General features: G+C 36.0%; 1 long non-coding RNA gene across 1 annotated transcript in view; it reads left to right on the top strand.

Moving 5' to 3' along the window:
• LOC149169983 (uncharacterized) overlaps window positions 1–22,096 on the top strand; it is an 84,430-nt gene extending 62,334 nt beyond the window's left edge. Inside the window, exon 4 of the long non-coding RNA XR_016259437.1 lies at window positions 21,784–22,096. This is a non-coding gene — a long non-coding RNA (uncharacterized LOC149169983). The remainder of the gene's footprint in view (window positions 1–21,783) is intronic.
• Window positions 22,097–23,200: the final 1,104 nt, after the last annotated feature.

Raw genomic sequence — 23,200 nt, 5'->3', positions numbered from 1 at the left:
CAATTTGTACAATTGTGTGAATTCTGTCTTGATGGCTGTACGACCTACTCCGCTGGGCTGTATGATTGTTTTTCTCCTTGCTACTGTCTAATTGCCTTCTCCTTGCTGAACTACTGTTGAACTTCTTGCCAACGGTTGAAAATCAGATCTTTGATTTTTTTTCTTCACTCACGTGACATGTGAAATGCTTTGTGTCTTTGCCCTTTGCCCTCTTTTTCTTTTATAGCTTTACCATGAGCCAAAATCCTAATCTTCAACAATTAAGATCTAACCATGGGATCGATGGTTCTTTTTCAATTAAATCGTTAAGTGACCCACTTTAGTCACTTTAATAAAAAAATTCACCTAATTAATTAAGAAAGTGAAGTTCTGTAAAAAACATAGGTTGCATTTAATGATGATTTCGATAACTAGACACCCTCATGGAAATACTTGTTTGTGCTACAAACACTAACACTCCTTAGTGAGGAAGGTATTCTCCACCACTCCAAAGTTGTCTCAAAACCAGACGAACTTGCCCTTCACAAGGGCTTGGTGAAAATTTCTACCAATTGCTCCTCATCAGAAATATTTTGGAGGTTGACTGCTCCCTTCAACACCCTGTCTTTGATGATGTGGTATTTGATCTCAATGTGTTTTGACCTATCGTGAAACACTAGATTCTCCAAGAGTTTGATACAACTCTGGTTATCGTAGTGGATCATTGTTGGCTGAAGCTTCTTACCAAACAATCATTTGAGTAGCTTGCAAAGCCAAATGGACTCATAACTAGCTAGATTGGTCGCCTAGTACTCTGCCTTACATGAACTCAGTGCTATTGAGGTATGCTTCTTGTTGAACCAAGAAATGGAGGCTAACCCCAAATTGAAGCAACACCTAGAGGTGCTCTTTCGATCTGTATCATTGCCTGCCCTATTTGAATCTGAGAACTACAAACTCACACCATCTCCATCAAGGTATTGTAATTCATATCCTACTGTGCCATCTAAATATCTAAGCATGTGCTTTGCCTTTACCATGAATTGAGTCAAGGTGTTAATAGGAAAACTAATTTTTGGTCAAGTGTTGACCAGATACATCAATGAGCCAATCAATTGCCTATATTGTTTGGAGTCTACCAACTCTAAAACTAAAGAATCAATCTTCTTGAAATTGGTCACCATCGGAGTGACCATGAGTCTTTTGTCCTCCATCTTGAATCTCTTTAGTATCTCTAGAGTGTACTTCCCATGTGCGAGAAAGATCTCGCTCAATTGCTACCAAACCTTAATGCTAGAAAGTAATGCATCGACCCAATATCCTTCATCTCAAATTCTAACATTAGGTTTGGCTTGCAACCTACAATCAATCTCCTTTCATCTATTAGAATGAGATCTTCCACATACAATGCTGAAATGAGGGGCTCATGTCCAACCAACAAGAAGTATAGGTTGGGATTTGCTTTGCTCTTGGTGAAGCCCAGTGTTGCGGGGGAGCACTTCTCCCCCCCCGCTCCCGCTCCCAATCCGCGCTCCGGGCGGGAGCGGGTCGGGAGCGTGCTCCCGATAAAAAAGTTTGCGCTCCCTGCCAATTTAGGGAGCGATATCGGGAGCGTCGCCCCCGTCGCTCCCGGAGCGAATTTTCAACGCTCGGGAGCAATCGGGGAGCGAATGCTCCCGATTGCTCCTGAGCATTAAAAATTCGCTCCGGGAGCGAATCGCCTGACGTTGGGAGCGATCCGAGCGGAAAAAAAGCCGCAGACGCGAATTTTTTTTCCAATTAAAAAAAATTGTTTTAAAAGCCCAATGGGGCAAACAAACATTTCATTATCACTTGTATGAACGCCAAAGCAAGGAGAGCAAGAGCAAAGGAGCGAGGAGAAGCCAGGAGCAAGTGCTGAGGAGCGAGGAGCAAGAGATCTCTGTTATGAACACTATCTTCCCCAATATGATACTTCGTGAAAGACTAAAGTTGTTTCATTTCATTTCATTATTCATGTTTCATTTTATAACATTTCATTTCATGTTAATAGTTAGAAGTTAGGACTTAGAAATATCTAAGATATTACTTCTTGTAATGGTTAACCGTTAAACTTAGCTTACAAGTACAACTTTAGTGATCAATGATGATAAATGTTATATATTGAATTTTCAATTTTGAAAGCTTGAAGTTGAAACTTTAATATTGAATTTGATGAATCATGATTCATGAGACTCATTATGTTGCAGTTGTAATATGTATTTTACTAACTTGTGGACATGGTTGATGAAAATTATAGTTTCTAGAATCTAGATGATTGATGTGATATGGTTCAATGATCAATCTATGTTTTTTTTTTTTTTTTTTTTTTTTTTTTTTTTTTTTTTTTTATATCTAATTAATCATTCTACATGTTTTTGTTGACATATATGTATCAAAAATTAAAAAATATAATATATATATATATATATATATATATATATATATATATATATATATATATTTTTAAAAAATCGCTCCCGGATTCGCTCCCAAACCGAGAGCTTCTGAAAATGGTCGCTCCCGCTCCCGTTTTCGCTCCCTCTCCCGCTCCCAAGTAACACTGAAGCCTATGCCCTGCTAAGAACTGTCAATCCTAGCATATCGGTCCTTGGGCTCCTGTTTGAGTTGACATAGGGCTTTCTTAGGCATGCATACATGTGTCTCACTGTCACGGACTGTTAAATTGTAGCAAGAAAAGGCTTCATTTGACTTGTGCCTTGGCCAAATGGAGAAATTTGAATTTCCACATCAATAGGATGACTTGAGTTGTAGTTAGCAGGAGTGACATGGCATTGTCACTTAGTTAAGTCAGTGAATTCGAGTTTGTGGGCAAGAAGTAGAGTTTTGCATGGGTTGATTGCTAAGATCTAGCAATCTAGTAGAGTTATTGCTATTTAAACTCAATTATATGAGCTCTAAACATAAATAGAGTTAGTAGGAGTTCAATTGAGTAGTTGTAACTATTGTTAACTCACTGATCTCTCAGTTAACTAGTCAATTTATTGAAAATAACCCCAGTCATGCATGCATCAATGTAATCATTATTGTATAATAGTGAGTGTACAATGTTTGCATGTAGCAGATGATACTATTCTCTTGGGAATTGCGCAAGCAAATAGGGGCTTCTCCTATTCCTCAGGAATTGCGCAAGGAAATAGGAGTAGGAGGGCCAAGAATTGGCTAAGTATTTTGTAGAGCAGTCTCAGGAGGAGGAGATAATATTGTAGTGCAGGTTGTGCTTCAGGATTGAAGCTGTCATTGTAATAGATCAAATTTTCTCATTTGATATAATACAAATAGAGGGGTTTTTCCCAGTTTGGTTCCCAGTAAAAACTGCGTTGATTGTGATTGAATGATTGCATGTTTTCTGTTCCGCAGATTGAGTAGAAGAAATTTGTGTCTATGGTTTTCAGTTCGAATTCATTAGCAGCTACAAATTTCGTGTTATTTCTACATGGTATCAGAGCCTTGAAAACTACATAGAAACCAACTTCCTGATCTTCTCTCAGAGAAATTTCAAATAGAAAATTTGTGGTGCAGGAATTTTCTTCAGTGTTGGAACAATGCCTTCCAATGGATTGAAACTTGAGTATGCATTGGAGGGAAGTTCAAATTTCATTGTCTGGAAGGAAATAATGGAATTTGTGCTGGATGACAATGGAGTACTGGAATACACAAAACTGATATTGCAAAACCATCAACATCCGATGCACAACAACTGGATCAGAGGAAGAAAGGTACAACTAAAGCCAGGATGATTATTCTGGAGTGAGTCAGAGACCATGTGGTTTCTAGTTTGCATGGCAAGCAGAATGCTTATGCAATATGGAAGACCCTTACAGACCTATTCGAAAGCAGTAGTGATGCCATGAAATTGGCATTGAAAGATAAGCTCATGAACATTTGAATGCAAAAAAATGGAACCATTGTTCAGTACCTATCCAGATTCAGTCAGGTCAGAGATGAACTTGGAGGAATAAGAGATACTGTGCCACCATCTGAGCTTGTGAGCTTAACACTCCTTTGTCTTTTGAAGTCCTAGCATAGCTATTGGGATTCAGTGAATGGAAGAGACAAGCTCCCAAATTGGGAGAGACTTTGGTCTGACTTTGTGTAGGAGGAGATTAGAAGAAACACTAAATATGGAGTCTCAAACAGATTTGATGAGGAAGAAGACTGTGCTCTAGTTGGCAATGTTAGGATATTCTGACACATAGGAAACAATTAAGTATAACTTAGTCTAGTGTATAGTTAGGTAAAGTGTGCTTCTTTAGTATGTACTTTTTGTAACTTACACTCCAACGGTTCATTCTCTCTTCGGTATTAGCGACACTTGATTTTTGGCTTAACACCTGATTGGTCCATGATCTCTATTTAAAGAGCATGGAGGGTCATTTGTAAGGTGATTGTTCATGAGAGAAGCTTATGTAAATTTTCTTTCTTTCACATTAATGGCCGCGTTGGCTCGGGTCGTGGACTCTTTCCCTCTTTGAGGGTTTCAACCACGTCAAGAATACTGGTGTACTGATCTGTTTATGAGCGATGTCCTTTGGTGTTCTATCTAAGGAACTTACCCTGTAAATTCCTACATGGTATCAGAGCTATTTGAGGACCACATCTGTTGGTGATCCAAATATGAAGCCGGTACAACTGTATCCGACTGTCGCTTCCTAGATCTGTTGTTTTTGACCGCTTTTGGGCCGAGAGGATTGCTCTATTGTGTTAGGAGCATCTGTTCCAATGATGAACCCCTTTCGTTTCATGCGAAAAGGTTTCCGGTAGCCCTAGCTACGTCATTTTTAAGATTTTGAGGTATATAGTCTTTATTTGCAATTATAGTTATTTATCTCTCTGTTTATTTTGGTTTATAATCCTCTATATTTTTTTTTATTATCAGATCTATACCTTTCATTTCTGCGTATGCTCTTTGCCCTGTGACTTTGTGCGATCTGGGCAAACCAGAAACAAAAAGAAATGATTTTCCTCATGCGTATGCTCTTTTCTGCTGCACCTTAGTGTGATCTCAGAAAATCAGAAACACTGAGGAAAATATATAGTTTCCGACGAAGTCTAACTTTAAGTCCTAAGACTTGGATTACTTTTGCTTGTTCGTTTGGTTTGTGTGGTTGTTTTTTTTGTTTTGTTGGCAAAAAGAGGTTTTTAAAGTAAGCACACACTCCAAAGCTTCAAAGAGCAAAAAAAAACACCCTTCCTCCTTTCCAAAAATTACTAACCTTTTAAATTACCTCACTTGATTTAAAGTTATTTTATGAGAATAGAGGTCTTGGGTTCAAGTCTTTCTTTTTGTTGAGTTACTTTTTCAAAAAGCACATGTAACTTATGTTTTAAAGTTACTTAATGTAAAAGTGTTCTCACTCATTATAAAAAGTGAGTCACTTATAATTCTAAGTTCACTTTATCTTTTATTTAAGTTACAATTTAGTGGATAGTTCATAAAATACTATTGTAAAAGTGACTTTCACTTATTTATAAAAGTGGGTCAAATAAAGTAATTTTTTTTTAAAAGTGAGCTAATTAGATTAAGTTTGGAATGGGGGGATTTTTTTTATATAACATTATCATTCACTTCCCAACATTCATGTTGTTCGTCGGCATCTTCAACAACTTTTCTTCAAAAAGCCATAACTTCTTCATCTGGAAGCCGTTTTTTTAATCGGCCTAATTTTTCGAGATCTTTCTATTGGAACACTTAGTTTCAACATCTACAGCTTCAGTTTCTCTTAAAATGGAAAGTCCATGCCTAGTTATTTTTGACAACATCAACTACTTCCAATGGCTATCCTACATTGCAGTTTACTTAGAAGTTAAGGTCTTTATAGAATAGCCTCAGGCCAAGAGTCTAAACTTAAGGATGAAGATAAGCAAGCCAAATGGGAAAATAAGAAAGATCAAGCACGTGGGTTGATATAGATATCTATTTCTCTAGACCTTAGATTCCATATCGCAGACATTGATACCTTCATTGAAGCAATGAAACAACTCAATAAAGTTTTTGGAATTAAAAATGAAATTAGAGCCCATTAACTCAAAAATGAGTTGCTTACGTTGGACCCCAATAATTTTTCTTCCATTAAAGATTTTTTGTCCAAGTTCAAGACCCTTAGACTTCTCTTGGAAGGTGTTAAGGTTAAGAAAGAAGATGGTAGCCTTATCTATTCGATTCTTGCTAAGTTAGGACCAATCTACTATGTGTTTGTTTCCACCTTCCATTCTACTAGAGAAACCTTTATTTCTCAAGGACAAGACTACAAGTCCCCCTCTTTTGATGCCTTTTGTGATTCTTTAATAAGAGAGTAATAAAAAATCTTACATCTTGGTCTTCTTAACATTGGAAACTCTTCTAAGAAAGCCTTAGCAGCCCAACAATAACCAAGTTCAAAGAATCGTAAGAAGAAGCATCCTAAAAAGAATGGTCCTTAAACCAAACAAGGGTCCTAATTCCAATGGCAAGAAGGCCCAAGGCGAGGCAGAATCCATCTAGAACCATGGCAAGAAGAAAGACCTTAGTCATTTAAATGGTCTCACTGCCATGAGTATGGACAATATGCAACCAAGTGTCCACATAAGAAATCCAGTAAGGAACTTGCAACAACAACAGGGGTTGATGCTCTCACATCACAATTCGAGTTGGATTTCACCCTCAGTGCTTGCATGGCAAGCACAATAAGAGGAAGTGAGTGGTACCTAGACTCTGGTGCTTCATATCATATGACAGGATGATCCAGGGGGATATTGGTGGCCACCTGACAAGTCCACTTGGATGCCCACCACTATTTCTTTTAGCTTTTCAGTTTCCTTACGTAGCATAGTTTACTATTTTTAGCAGTTTTTCGGGTCCTAAACTTCCGGAGCCGTTTTGAGGCCGTAAACAACGTTTTTTTGGAAAACTGGGTGCAACATGGGTCCATGGACCGATGTTGCTCTTCCCTAAGTTGTAGTTCTCGGATAGATCTTTCTAACGAGATACTGTGCGCGTCAAACGAAGATCGTATACCAAAGTTACGACCTGGGGAAGTTGTTGTACCAATTTACCCAAACAGGGCCCACAATTTGGCTTTTCATCTTCTAGGGTCATGTTTTTGGATGTTTAGGGTTTTCCATTATTTCTCAACAATAAATAGGCCTCCAAGCCTCATTGTAACAGAGTTCAGAGGCATGTAGTCGCCACATCTCTTCTCAGAGATAAGCTACCATCGCCCTACCTGGCTTATTTCCATTTCTGTTTGTAAACATATTTCAGTATTTTACAGTAATGAAATGAAGATTATTTCCGCTGCATATCTGTATTTATGGTTATCTCTATAATTTGTTGCGTTCAGTTTAAATAAGGAGTTCTTCAGCAGCCTAGAGGAGAAAGACCTTCAATTACATAGAGCTTGGAGATGATGGGAGATATAGTACCAAAGGGATTAACACTTTCACCTATAAGAGGGAGTCAGGCTCTCATCTTCACCTTAAGAATGTAATGTATGTGGCTGGCATGAAGAAAAATCTAGTTTTTATAGATGTACTTGAGGACAAAGGATATGATGTGGTGTTTAGTAGGGGGAAAGCTTATCTGAAGCATGTTGCTAATAGACAAGTAAAACAAATTGGTGTTCGAGTTAAAAATATCTACAAGCTAGAGGTAGATTTCGCGTTGCATGCAGCTATACCTCCAAGATTGAGGTGGGGCGATGTAGAGCCTTAGTCCCTGAGTTGCAAAGATTTGGGTAGGGTCCATAGGAGAGCAACAACACTTGCAGTATACTATTCTCATGGATCATTACCCTTGCTACATGGGCCTACAGTATTCAGTGGCAGAAGGATAAGTGTTAGTCGTTGTAGTCAGATCTTGAGCGACAGTTGCAGAGGCTAGTAGCAGCCAGAGACTTCGGAGATAGTTGCAACTCAGAGACACAATTGATTCAATATTCCTGATGCTTTTCAATTGTAGTTGTTGCAATATCGACAACAATAGTGAGAGGGAGTGTTATTTGTGTTATAGTCCATTCCCAAAGAGGATTGGAGAAATGGAGAAATACAAATTTCCACATCAACAAGATGACTTGAGTTACAATTAGCAGGAGTGACATGGCATTGTCACTTAGTTAAGTCAGTCAATTCTAGTTTGTGGGCAAGAAGTAGAGTTGTGCATGGGTTGATTGTTAAGATCTAGTAATCTGATGGAGTTATTGTTAGTTGAACTTAGTTATCTGAGCTTTAGTCATAAATAGAGTCAGTAGGAGTTTAGTTGAGTTTTAACTGTTGTTAATTCACTGATCTCTCAGTTAACTAGTCAATTTACTAAAAATAGGCCTAGTCATGCATGGAATTCGAATTGCCTAGTTGAGTGGAGGAAAAATACATCAATGTAATCATTATTGTATACTAGTGAGTGTACGTTGTTTGCATGTAGCACGTGAGACTATTCTCTTGGGAATTGCGCAAGCAAATAGGGGCTTCTCCTATTCTCTAGGAACTAATTTCCTCAGGAATTGTGCAAGGAAATAGGAGGAGAAGGAGGCCAATAATTGGCTAAGTATTTTGCAAAGAAGTCTCAGGAGGAGGAGATCGTATTGTAGTGCATGTTGTGCTTCAATATTGAAGTTGTCATTATAATAGATCAAATTTTCTCATTTGATATAATACAAATATAGGAGGGGTTTTTCCCAATTGGGTTCCCCAGTAAAAACTGTGTTCATTGTGGTTGATTGCATTTGTTTCTATTGTATGTTTCCCCTTCTGCATATTGAGTAGAAGAAATTTGTGTCTATTGTTTTCAGTTCGAATTCATTAGTCGTTGCAAATTTCGAGTCATTCCCACATGGACCTCAAACCCTTGTGGTTGCTCAATGTAGACTTCTTCACATCCGTCTGGTGGATGCTCCATCCCATCTCAAAAGTTGTCGAAAGAACTGCTCGAATAGAGAAGTATCTAACTATGGGAGCACAAGTCTCGTTGTAGTCTACTCCCTCTTTTTAAGAGAATCCACGAGCAATAAACCTAGCTTTGTATTTTTCCACATTGCCATATGCTGCATACTTTAAGTCACAATTGACTTCCCATTTGGTCTCGATACAATCTGCCAGACATCATTCTTCATGATGGAGTTGTGCTCCTCCACCATGCCATCTCTCCACACCTATTGGTTGGCTGCTTCCTTAAAGTTAGAAGGCTCTAAGATAATGATGTTGGTAATCAAAGCCATGTACATCAGAAACTTATGCTGAGATTTGCTCTCCTTGAATTTGGTATTGAAAGGGTTGACATTCTTTCAAGCATCCTGTAAGGTCTTCTTTGCCCACTTGAGCCTCTTGACTGATGTTGAAGGAGTTGAATGCTCCTCCTACATTGAAGGTTGGCTATCTCTACTACTGGAAGTCTTTGCTCTCGGCTTCTTGATTGATGTTGAAGGAGTTGACTGCTCCTCCTATATTGAAGGTTGGCTATCTCTGCCACTGGAAGTCTCTGCTCTCAGCTTCTCCTTTGGTTCCTCCTCTTGAGGTCCTTCTGCAATTGTTGGTAGGTCTTGAGATTTCTTAGATGCCAAGTTCTCCTCAAACTCGACATCTTAACTCAGCACTGTCTTCTCGTGATATGTTAAGAAGACTCTATAAGCCTTGGAATTCTTGTTGTAGCCCACGGGGATGTTCCTCTCACTGGAGGGCTGCAAATTTGCCCTCTTTTCCATAGGTATGTGGATGTAGACTGGACAACCAAATATTCTGAGATGTCCTATCCATTTAAGTAATGGTAGAGCCCTGTGATGGAGATGCCCCATCCCCTCCTATGACAAAGCTCGTAGATGCTGTGGTTGGTTTCTCTCTCAGATTCTAAGCCTTATTGCAGTCTCTGCAATCTGGATTGGCTCCCTTTAGGAAAATGAACACTTGCCCCCTTCAGAAGTTGATCTCATAACCTTCGTACTCCATGATTGAGATGGACAAAAGGTTATTCTTTAGGTCAAGTAGATAGAGTACCTCCTGTGCATGAAAGGACCCTCCTAACTCAAGTGGAACTAGACTATCCCTTGCCCCATCACTGCATACTTGACATCATTGCCAAGCTCAATATGTCTCTGAGTCGTCTTATGCAAATCCACCAAATATCTCTCTAGCCTTTGAGGCAGTAGGCACCATTGTCCAATTACCAGACGCTTCTAGCAATAACACTGGTAGAAAGGTAAGACATGCATGAAAAAGTCACTCTCGAACATGGAAGCAAGTTTGCTCAACCATTTCTCTATTGTTGCTGCAACTTTCTGTGACTTCCCTTTGCCCTTCTTCATATGTGGACATTGAGAAGCAAAATGGCCATTCTTATAACAAATATAACATTTGATCTTGTTCATATTTCTCTTCTGCCTAGAATGTTGTTGCTCTCCTTCATTGTTGTTATAAAATCGGAAAGGAAAAAATCTTTTCTCTTTTTGATAATTACTTGTGATATCTTTGAGTTCTTATCATCATTTTTATGTTCTTCTTTTATCTTAGTTTCATCAAGCAATTACCAAAAGCAGAGCACAAAGATAAAGTACACCAGATGTAGGCACTCTGTTAGGGCTAAGACCCCTCTATAGGGGAAAACCCAGTCAAAAACTCTTTCTTCAGTCGGTTCAAAATGAGATAGACCAAGACCTAAGACCAACAAACCTTTCTCCTCCACCAAGTCAACCTTCCAATTAAATTCAACAATCGTTAGTAGTCTCTTCTTGTCCAACAACTTTAGCCCAACAACAACCCAGAGATTTTGGTCCCCAGCGACACAGAATTTCGGCCCAACTTTAGTACTACAATTTCGATCCCTCCAGTAGCCTAGCAACTTCACACATGAGATAGGGAGAATTTCAACTTCTTGTAATTGATAGAGACCTCCTTCTCCATCGTTAGCCCTTTCCTCTTCATCCTTGAATTTCACACTTTTTCTGGTCCCAAAAGTTGCAGATCGAACTTGATGAGTGACTTCGGGTTGCTGCCTTTATATAAGAGTTTCTGCTCCTCAGTTAGGCTGAATTTCCCTTCTTTGAGTACAACTTGATGGAGGAGGCCTAGGAGACCTAATTTTACATAAAATAAATTTCTTTCTTAACAAATAAATCCCAAGAAGGGTCTTTTACAATGTGATATGGACAAGGACATTTGAAATAAACTCTAGAAGCCTGCAATTGAGGCTGACCTATAAATGATTGACCCAAGCATGAAACCCATGCTTTAATAAGTCAATTTTATTTATAATAAAATTTCTTTTTATATAAGAGTTTCTGCTCCTCAGTTAGGCTGACTTTCCCTTCTTTGAGGACAACTTGATGGAGGAGGCCTAGGAGACCTAATTTTACATAAAATAAATTTCTTTCTTAACAAATAAATCCCAAGAAGGGTCTTTTACAATGTGATATGGACAAGGACATTTGACATAAACTCTAGAAGCCTGCAATTGAGGCTGACCTATAAATGATTGACCCAAGCATGAAACCCATGCTTTAATAAGTCAATTTTATTTATAATAAAATTTCTTTTTCTTTCTTTTGACATACAATGCATCATGAATGAAATACAATTATGAACACTGGCATTAGTCACATTCTTCAACAATTGTCACCCTTTTTGATGAAATTTTCCCTTCGGTCTTCTTCATCTCACTGACCAGGACCAGGTTTTCATTTGTTGCTCGTCTCCGCTTGCTGTTCCTGGACTCCGCTTGCTGTTCCTGGACTCTTTACGAGTATCCTCTTGGATGTAGTCATCCCAAAGTATCTCCCACTTGGGAAGATACTTTTGGGCACAATGCGCATGATGAATGGTTCCCGAGGCTTGGTGAACCCATTCAGATCAACATTCACTAGCTCTGTATCTAGTACATTCTCTCCAATAACTGCAAGCTGGTCATGGATTTATGTGATTCTCATAAGGCAGTTTTTGGTCACATTGTTGGAGGGGTTCATTTTGCACTCTGAGCTTAGTTTTGAGAACCATTTTTTGACTCATGTTATCACTTTGAAAAAGTAATACTACGACATCAAATATCTCCTTATATTTGGTCTTTTTGCAACATGTGGAATTAGATGATCCTTAATAACGTAAAGGATCAACCTCTTTTCCTTTATGTCCTTATCCCATGCTACCTACACTATAGGGTCTACTACTGTTGGTGTCTGCATTCTCCCTAAGGTCTATGTTTGAGCAGGAGGGTCAGACACGACTTCCCACAAGTATTGCTCTTCAAGATCATTGAGATTCTTGCCTTCCATGGTAAGAAATTTGAAACCCCATCAAGTCGATCCTCAACTTTCACATTGCTTACAAACATGGCTGTCTTGAGCTTTGTCTCTCAAGCTTGTTGAAGTAACTTGGAAAATAATAGATCTACTTTTCTCTCAGAACAAAATCTCTGACACCATGTTAAATTATCCTAAAATCAACTATCTAAGAAAATAGATAAGATCTAGTTGGAATTATTAACTCTTGCATTTAGCGGAAAACGAGAAATTCAATCACACATAATGCACAATCGTTTTGGCTCTTCTAGATCAGTTCATCATTGAAAACAAGAAAAGCAATCACATAGTGCACAATTATTTATGCTCTTCTGGACTTGTTCATCATTCAAAATATCTTTAGAACTTTTACAAGAGCTCCCTTACATGGAAAATAGCTCTGAGAAATTAAAAAACAAATAATAAACCCGAAAAAATTTTAGTTTGCACAAAAATCAAGGCATATCTACATGAAATGTGTGGTATGCGCTGCACTTTGTTCGACCTACTCTGCAGTCCGTATTACTGTACGAATCTGTACAAATGACTGTACGTTCTCCTTTGCTGGGTTGTACGACTTCAATTCTCCTTGCTACTGATTGGATGTCTTCTTTTTGCTGAACTACTGCTAAAACTCCTTGCTAATTGTTAAAAATCAGACCACTGATTTTTTTCTTCACTCATGTGACTTGTGAAATGAATGCTCTTTGTGTGTCTTTGTCGTTTGCCCCCTCTTTCTTTTATAACTTTTCTCTTATCACTTTGTCATAAGCCAAAAACCTAATATTCAATGTTTAAGATCTAATCGTGAAATCAATGACTCTCTTTTAATTAAATCATTAAATGACCCACTTTAATCACTTTATTAATTAAAATTCACTTGAATTAAAAAATGTTCACTTTGTTAATTAATAACGTGAACATTTAGAAAGAGCATAAGATACATTTATTGAAGATTTGCATAAGTAGATACGCTCATGGAAATACTTGTATGAGCTACATCTATTTTCATTGCCTAGGAGCTTTGGGGTGGAAGAGGTTTGGGAAGGCAAAGCCACCTCTTGGTTGACCTAGGTCATAAATGGTCACATATACAATGATCCATGATTTGAGAGCAAAAATAGATGTTGGGATAAACGTTGACATGTGTGAAAGAAGAGAATGTTAGATAGTGGTTACAATTTTAATTTTAGTATCCCACTATTATTGATTAGTGAATGTCCACATGCCCATTTTCAATGTTTTAGGTTCATTTAATAATCATCTTGACTTGACATTTTAAGCTTTGTCTCTCTTATCTTAATGCAACGGTTTTGATGATATGTCGGTATTTGTTGTGGCATGTCTTTTTTTGGATGCTAGAGGCCATCTTTTTTGTTTTAGAGATGGAGTGCATTCGATATTATTTTTGTTATATGCACCCTTATATAATTGAGAACTTTTGCATATTTGTGTATAAATGGATTGGATTCATATAGATGCACATGAATATATACATTTTTCTTTAAATTTTAAATATTTTATATATTCTTTGGCCAACTGGAATTTTGGTTTGGTTTTTTATTGGTTTTGGTCCAATTTTGATTGCTTGGGGGGTCTATTGTTTGGTGAACTGTTTGGTTTTGCTAACATTGCCTCATATTGAGGCAGACGGTGGGAAAATCACTACGACTAATGGTAGATAAATTCCATTAGAGGGGATGCTATCTGCTCTAGGGCAGGCACGGAAAATCCACCTATACTAGGCAAGGTAGGTGGGCAATCTTTTCAATTGAAAACTCAATAGTTCGTGGGCCTCAAACACGATTTCATGCAATTTCATGCATATGGGTTGACCATTGAGTATTGAGTCATTGAACTAAAATAGGAAGAAATCTAGGAAGAAATCTTTGGTTAGAATGAGGATGGGTGCAAAGCCCCCACACAAATCTAGTGTTGGATCAACGACTTAGCAAGCACCCTTCCATTGAAGTAATTCAAAATGGAGCCCACTGTTAAATGGATTACATTCTTGGAACAAAATTTTGAGGAGCCTTGATTCTTCATTATCTAGACTGACAAAATGACGACGTATTTTTTAGTGGAGGCCATATTAGCTCGAGAAGTTTATATTTAAACAGAACAATGAGAAGAGCTAATGCTATAAAATTGCGTAATTACTCAACCACCCTAAGGAACACAATCTCTCAAGTTATAACTCCTCTCTCTCTAATTATGGTCTCAATGATCAACCAATTCACGATAATTTGTCTTCATTATGCAAGAATATCAATAATGAGTGTAGTAATTAATATTGAATTTTTCCAATTTATGAATATACTAAATTTACTTGTATTTCTTCGGTTTATGAATTTCGTCTTTGTGATTTCTACATTAAATTTATACTTTTGTGTTTCTTTTCATTGAAAAGCGTTGCCCAATATATCATTTTCATTGTGAGAGATAATTTCATATATTTGTAACTGTAATTTGCTTGTCTTGCCATGTCAATTGGTGATTGTGGAAGGAATTGACAACAAACTTCAAATGGTCTCATGTGAGTAGATGATTGAACTGCCCTATTGTATTCACGTTGAATGTAAGCTTTCATCCCATGTTTTGGGATGCTCGTGATTATATCTCCTCAATAAATGAACAAGTATTGTGTTTACAAGTTTTGTGTATCCATTTACTTGGGTATGGAATGAGTGGATTTGTATCCACACCTTCTCAAGGAATTTTTCAGTTGTCTTTTGGGCTCTGATGCTCTTCTTACAATGAGAAAGAGCAAACACTTATTGAATCTATCCATTGCCACTATAAAATAGTCATTTGCACTCTTTGTCCTTGGAAAATCTCTCGAGAAATCCATGGAAATGCGTTTTGTGTTCTAGAAGGAAGGTGTAACAGTGTATACAATCCCAAGAGGGAGGTCGTTGGTTTGCTTATATCACAAAGTGTGCTTGCACTAACATACCTTGAAACATCTTGATCTATGCTCATGTCCTTTAAACAATTTTCCTTTGATGCTTCCTCCTTTGGATCTTAACACCATTAGAAGAACTTTTTACTCACAGTTACCAACCTTCTGGCTTGATTGGCACCTAATGACACAACTTGGCATTCAATTTCATCAGTATACTTTAGTATTAAATATAAACATGTATTTCTTTGTCACTTGCATATTGGTGTCATTGATTTTCGAATCCAATGGATATGTTTGGGAATGGGCATGAGACTCCAAGCCAAGTTTTTGCACCAATGATTTGGAAATCAAATTATCTTATAAATGGGATCAAGAGTTGACATCTTATTTGTGATCTGAATCTTTGGTAGGAAAAGTGTCTCTTTCCTCTTCAATTTTTTTCTTTCCCTTCCTTTTCCTTCTGTAAGGCTGATTTTTGTTCACCATTGGGCACATTTCTCTTGCTCATTGCTAGATGATGTGTTTTTCTCTTTCAAGACTGTTTTTTTTTTTGCTTGTCGATAGATCCTCTTGCACATACATGACTGATTTTTAATACTTGCAACCATTAATTTGGATATTTAGCTTTGATTTTGGGGTTGGGCAATGCCAATTTTACACCTCTAAATTGCATTCGATTGCTTCACCTCCAACTTGAGATGTTGCAGATGCATTTTCTTGCCTTAATTTTTTTTTTACTTGTAATTTTTGTGCAAAATTGCTTCATACGTTTTGCTTGTGGATAGATCCTCTTGCACATACATGACTGATTTTTAATACTTGCAACCATTAATTTGGATATTTAGCTTTGATTTTGGGGTTGGGCATGCCAATTTTACACCTCTAAATTGCATTCGATTGCTTCACCTCCAACTTGAGATGTTGCAAATGCATTTTCTTGCCTTAATTTTTTTTACTTGTAATTTTTTGTTCAAAATTGCTTCATACGTTTTGCTTATTTGTCATCTCCATATAATTTTTCATGGAAGCATCATCTAAATTCCTTGGAGAAGAATTATGACTAATGGCACAACATCACATTTGTTTACATCAATATACCTGGAAATAATAGAAAATCTGAACTCACATTTCTGTCACTTGCATATTGGTGTCTTTGATCAACAAATCCAAGGTGTGTGCTCGAGGATAGGCATGAGTCTCCAAGCCAAGTTGTTGCACCAATGATTTGGAAATCATTTTTTTTTTCGCAAAATTGTGATCAACAAGAGTCAACGCCTTCAGTAAGAAGAGTCGATTATTCAAGCCTTTGGTAAGATGAGTATTTGTCTTTCCTCCTTAATTCTTTTTTCTTTTTCCCTTAGTTTTTGATTTTATCAAGGTTGATTTTTGTTCTTCATTGGCAGATTTATATTGGTCATTACTAGCTGATTTATTTTTCTTTTTTCAGCACTGTTTTTTTTTGGCTTGTTCATAGTTTTTCTTGCTCATACATTAATGATTTTTCTTTAGCCATAGCTGATTTTTCATGCTTCCAATTGCTTATTTATTTATTTTGCATGGGGTTGGTTTTATGTCCATAAATGTAAGTTTTGCACCTCTAAATTGCTTAAAATTTCTTCTTTGTTTTTATTTTTTAGATGGATACAAGGATGGAGCTTCCAACATGTCATCTTTTTATATCCATCTACAAGGCTCACAATGGTGTTTTGAGTCATGCTTGAGAAGCGTACACATGTTTTTTCTTGCCTTCCAAAAATATGTGATTGTAATTTGTTTTTGAAATTGCTTATCTTGATCCAATGGCACCCCCCTAGTTCTATATAGCTTGTTTTCTTGGAAGCATCATAAAACAGAATTATGACTAATGGCACAACACATTTGATTTTATTGATATACTCGGAAATAGTAGCAAATCTGAACTTATATTTTCATTTATCACTGTCATATGATAAACATGTCTGAAGATAGGCATGAGTCTCCAAGCCAAGTTGCTGCACCAATGATTTGGAAATTAGATATTTCTAATAAATGGGATCAATAAGAGTCGATAACCTCTAATAGGCATGAGTCTCCAAGCCAAGTTGCTGCACCAATGATTTGGAAATTAGATATTTCTAATAAATGGGATCAATAAGAGTCGATAACCTCTGATCTTAATCTTCAATTGGAAGAATGTTCCTTGTTCTTTTTGCACCTGTAAGGCTGATTTTTGTTCACTCGGAGATTTCTCTTGCTCTTTGCTAGCCGATTTCTATTTCTTTTTCAAGATTGATTTTCTTTTGCTTGTGATTAATTCCTTTTCACAGACTTCCCTGATTTTATCTATTTCAAGGCCAAACATGCCAATTTTACATGTCAAAATTGCATTCAATTTCTTCACTTCAATCTTGAATGATCGTTGCTTGCTTATGGAGCTTCCAAATGTCAATCAATGCTACAATATTTGCAATGATGTTTTGGGTATTTGGATGCTAGAGGTGTATGCCTTTGAAAAATATTGTTTTGAAATTGCTTATTGCTTCAAACTTTTGCTTATTCTGATTCTCTATGTAGCTTGCTTTCATGGAAGCATCATGAAAATCCTCTGGGCAAGAATTATGACTGATCTGCCTCCTTAGGAATTGCAATCCTCAAATATATCTAGATAACATATACGGGACTTGATGTAGATATCCCATGTCCATGTGAAGTAAATTGGTTGTGTATTTTTGGATGTTTTGACCTTGTCTTTTTGGAAATTGCCATTTTATTTTCTACTTGTGCTCTTGACCTATTGTGTAGAAATTTCTTCTCATCATGGATTTGAATTTTCCCAATTGGTGATTGGTCTGCCTCAGGAATTGTAATCCTCAAATATATCTAGATAACATATACGGGACTTGATGTGAAGTAAATTGGTTGTGTATTATTGGATGTTTTGACCTTGCTTTTTTTGAATTGCCATTTTATTTTCTACTTGCGCTCATGACCTATTGTGTAGAAATTTCTTCTCATCATGGATTTGAATTTTCCCAAGTGGTGATTGGGAGCCATCATTTTTTATTTGAAGGGCCCTCCATATTAATGTAACTTAGAGATCTTCAATCTGGTACATGTAATTTTTTTCTTATCTCCATTGTGATGTGCTTATACATCCAACATTTTATTTTCTACTTGTGCTCATGACGTATTGTGTAGAAATTTCTTCTCATCATGGATTTAAATTTTCCTGATTGGTAGCCATCATTTTTCCTTTGAAGAATCCACATGGGTGGCCCACCATATTAATGCAACTTAGAGATCTTCAATCTGGTATATGTAATTTTTTTCTTATCTCCATGGTGATGTGGTTCTACATCTCCAGTTGTTCAGTGATTTAGTCTATTTCTTTTCTTTTCATAAGCATACAACTTAAATTTCGACTATGTTTTAAATGGTGTATGTATCTTAAATGTTCTTATTCCCTTGGACTTTTCTTGTTTTGTGTCCTCTTGCCTTTGTGGAGGCTCTTCTTCTTCATCTTCCTCTAGGACATAGGGACACTAGCTTCACTTTTTTTAAAATCATCACAATTTCTTCTATTGACTTCATCAATTTAATACTCATTGTAAGCAAATTTTCTACACAATTCTTCAATCTTTTGAATCTTGCTTCATAAGTGTTGTCTTCATGATTTGATCTAACATTTCCAATTCGTTGACTATATCTTTAGTTTCTCTTTCTCTAATTTCTTTGCCAAGGGCCTTCCCCTTTTGATTGAGAGTGTTACTTTTCCTTTCACTCCCAAAACTCTTAATGCTTGAAACTGTAGGTCACTGGAGAAAGTACAGTTTGGATTAGTGCTTCCTAACCTCACGTGAATCCCTATTCAATTTGGAAACAAAATATGAACCTGAGAGACCAAAATCTTGAAAATGTACCCTTTGAAGATGATTCTTTTATCCCAAGCTGGAGAGTGTTTGCTATTTCCATTCTCATAGCGTAAGACTTCACATTATTACTTGTTTTATGCTATAAGATTAAAGTTGTTGCTTTACATATATTCATTATCAATGGTCATGTTATATGTGTCATTACTATGATGTGATGGTTTCATATTATTTTTGAATTTATGGATATGATGTTGTGATGATTTGTTTCATTGCCATATAATTATGAATAACACATGCATGACCATTGTGGCTGGTATATAGTTATGTTATATTATTTATTAGCCTCTAATAATTGTTCTTTTTTGATCATGAAATAATGTTGATATAATACTCGTGATGACATGCTTTGATAGCATGCATTGCGTGCAATTTATATATCGGCCACAAGATGGCGATGGGTTGATAACATGTGGTATATGCTAGTTACATTTTCATTGTTGAGTGGTGATGATTATGTTATATTATTTATTAGCCTGTGATAATTGTTCTGTTTTGATCATGAAATAATGTTGATATAATACCCGTGATGACATGCTTTGATATTATGCATTGCGTGCAATTTATATATCAGCCACAAGATGGCGATGGGTTGATAACATGTGGTATATGCTAGTTACATTTTCATTGTTGAGTGGTGATGATTGGATACATGTTATAACTAATATTTTGTTATTGTTGCTCTCACATTTTCAATGAAAGATCTCATGGGATCCCATGTCCATGAAAAGAAGACCCCCTTATCAACAAAATTTTCTTCCTCGTGGGCAGCTCAACAATTTCTCATTAAACATATTTGAGAAAATAGGAAATTGACTAATTAGTAGGGTGACAACTAATTACGTTTATGGACAAGCAACTAGGAGGTGGACAAGTGAAGTAACTTAGGGTGGAGTGGTGGTGAGTGTGAGTAATTGAGATGGAGAATTATGTAATTAGGGCGAGTACCAATGATTACATCAAAGATCATGAACTAGGTAGGTCAACAAAGGCCATTGGCTATGTTTTATCCCACTGAAATTCTCTATCTTAAGACTCTCCATGGTACAAGCCTTAGAAATTTGGTCCTTTGAGATTGTCAATATAACGACATCGTCATTATGGCCTTTGACCAATTACCTAGCCTCTTGAGATTTTTAGTAAAGCGACACCACCAGTGTGGCCTTTGACTAATTACCTAGCCTCTAGTTTGGTAAGAGGATTCCTTGAATAACACCCCAATTCACCTTAGAGCTAAGTAGATAGCTAAGAGCTTTAACCACTCGTGTTGGGGCAAGGGGCACCTTTGTCGGATATATAAGAAAATTTCAACCTACTTTGAGGAACATATCTTAACAGTAAGACACGATAAGGCACGGGGTAGTGTTTCAACGCTATTGATAAGCCGAACCCTAGTGCAAAAATAATTATTAGAGTGAAGGGCCACTCTACTCAATCATAAACTCTCTAAATCAAGTTAAAGTTGAATGACTTGTGCAGTATGGGGCACACTAGAGAGTTTCTTGCTTGTAGAACCTTGAAAGCTTTTTGGGTTGGTCCCCAATTTTCACTGAATGGCATTGCAATGTATTTTTTTGTTAGGGTCATTCAAACCCGATAAATCACATGGGGTCACTCTTTAAAGACTTGTAATCTTTGCTTTGTAAGGAAATAACTATAAGGGATGAGTCTCACTGCTTCCAGTGGGCCCCTAACACATTTAACCACTTTATGTGGGTGGGGGTGCTAGAGAGTGTGCTCTCCATATATTCGTAAAATTGAGGAAAGACTAAGGGATATTGTCTTTGGGGTGAGGGGTTTTGTTGCACTATACATTTATTTTTCAAAAAACATTTCAGCCTAGACATCTTCATCTACTCATGGTCCGTGATTTGAGAGTGAAAGTAAAATGCAGGATAAGTGATGTATTGAACTTGTTTGCTTTTACGAACTTTGATGAACAACCTTGTGGTCTTTGGACAGATTTCAAAAACATTTCAGCCTAGACACCTTCATCTACTCATGGTCCATGATTTGAGAGTGAAAGTAAAATGTAGGATAAGTGATGTATTGAACTTGTTTGCTTTGACCTGATTACGAACTTTGATGAACAAACCTTGTGGTCGGACAAACGTAAACCTTAATGCAAACTCCATATTGAAGTCGAGGGTGGGAAAATCACTAAGGATTCATGGTAGATAACTTTCCTTAGAGGGGATGCAATTTTGCACTAGGGAAAAAAGCCACAACTTCATTGGAAGCCCTCAAAAATCCACGTATACAAGGCAAGTTAGGTGGGCAATTTTTTCAATTGAAAATTCAGTATTTGAAGGGCCTCGTGCATGATTTCATGCATATGGGTTGAGTTTTGAGTCAAGGAACTAAAATGAGAAGAAATCTAGCAAGAAATCTTTGGTTAGAACGGGTGCCAAGCTCACACACCTTGAATCCAATGTTGGATCATTAACTTGGGAAGCATTCTTGCAAGTGACATGATGAGCTTTGATCTAATGGTGCCTATGATGTAATGAGTAGAAACAATGCTGAAGTAATTAAGTGGATTGATTGGTATTTTTCTTTAGTGGATTGATTGGTATTGTTTAGTTTTCTTTGATAATTTGTTAAATATTTTTAGTATGTTTCATTATAATATTTAGTGGTGTATATAGTTTCCATTTTAATTTTAATTATAATATAGTTTTCATTAATTTGAATTGGTTGATCTATAATGCAGGTAAAGGAAAGTTCAAATATTAGATTATGGAGCGCTGGGGAGAGGAGAGGAGAGGAGAGGAGGGAAGGAAAAACTACATTTTATATAAGTTATAAGTTTTGACCAATGGCCTCGAACTTGTTTTTAAGTTCTAATCAATACCTTAACGACTTTGAGACTTGTTCTTTCATTCATCATACTTACAATATGAATCCATCCATATTATTGAAATTCATTCATTTTTTGTGGTTGAAATTCAATTATTATGGTTGTGTATTTTGGTAATCACATTGACACCTTTTGAGTTTGTTTAATTTAAAATTTCTTATGAATCCATCCATATTATTGAAATTCAATTATTGTGGTTTTGTATTTTTAAGCGATTTAAAAAATTGAAAATGTGTAATCGTTTTAATTTTAGTGTGTATGTATTAATTTGTGAATTATAAAGAGATATTAATGTTATGTTTTTATGATATATTGAAAAATCTTGATATTATATATATATATATATATATTTTAATTAATAAAAAAATATTAAAAATAAATTGTAAATATTATATAATTTAATATGATGATTATATATTAGAAAAATGCATTATTGATATTTTGTGGTTTGAAGAATGTTTTACGAGGAAATCTAAGGAATGTTTCCTTTGATTTGTTAGTTGAATTAGAATAAATTTCATATACATTTGACAAAACAATTTCTAATCTTATGAATTATCATCTTCTTAAAAGGGAGAATAAAAAATCGAATATTAATTAAAATATAAAGTGCAAAATAACTTGTTAATTTTTTAACGAAGTGCAAAAATGCTGAAAGTTGTAGCTTGGTTGGTATCAATAATTTAGATCACATCACTCATAGGAATCCTTTCCAAATTTAATGATTTGTGATATTGAACTAGAAATATGGAGGATGGGTGCCACAAATAATAATAGACGAGGCTCTCAAAATTTGATAAGCATGGATCAACTAGAAATATTATAAAGTTGAACATTATGTTGGAAATAAACAATATGGAAACCCAACTCCACTACAAGTAAATTATTTGAAAGAAATAAGATGGAATAAATAGAATTAACCTTTAAAATTGATGGTTACAATTTGGAAGGAGAAATTTGAAACAAATGTCACATGCGTCTTTTATAAGAATTTATTTTTTTTGGGTGTCGAGTGATAATTAGTGATTATAATACTCAAAATGATATTGAAAACTCTAATAAAAACAACTCTTAGTAATATACATTAATTATAGATTAAAAATAATAAAAATAATAATACATTAATTAAAACTTTATAGTTGAAAAATTACCATATGGAGTATTGAATTTCTATTGAATGCTATTTATAAATGAAACGATATATGTAAGTAGAAAAGATAACATGTATATTTAATTTTAAATATAGAGAAAATTATTTTATTTTATTATT

Source organism: Pinus tabuliformis, chromosome 4_2 (genome assembly GCF_031772625.1).
Source record: "Pinus tabuliformis cultivar Carrire ecotype Pingquan chromosome 4_2, CPIR1, whole genome shotgun sequence".
Classification (NCBI taxonomy): Eukaryota; Viridiplantae; Streptophyta; class Pinopsida; order Pinales; family Pinaceae; genus Pinus; species Pinus tabuliformis.
This window is presented reverse-complemented; position numbering and strand designations above follow the sequence as displayed.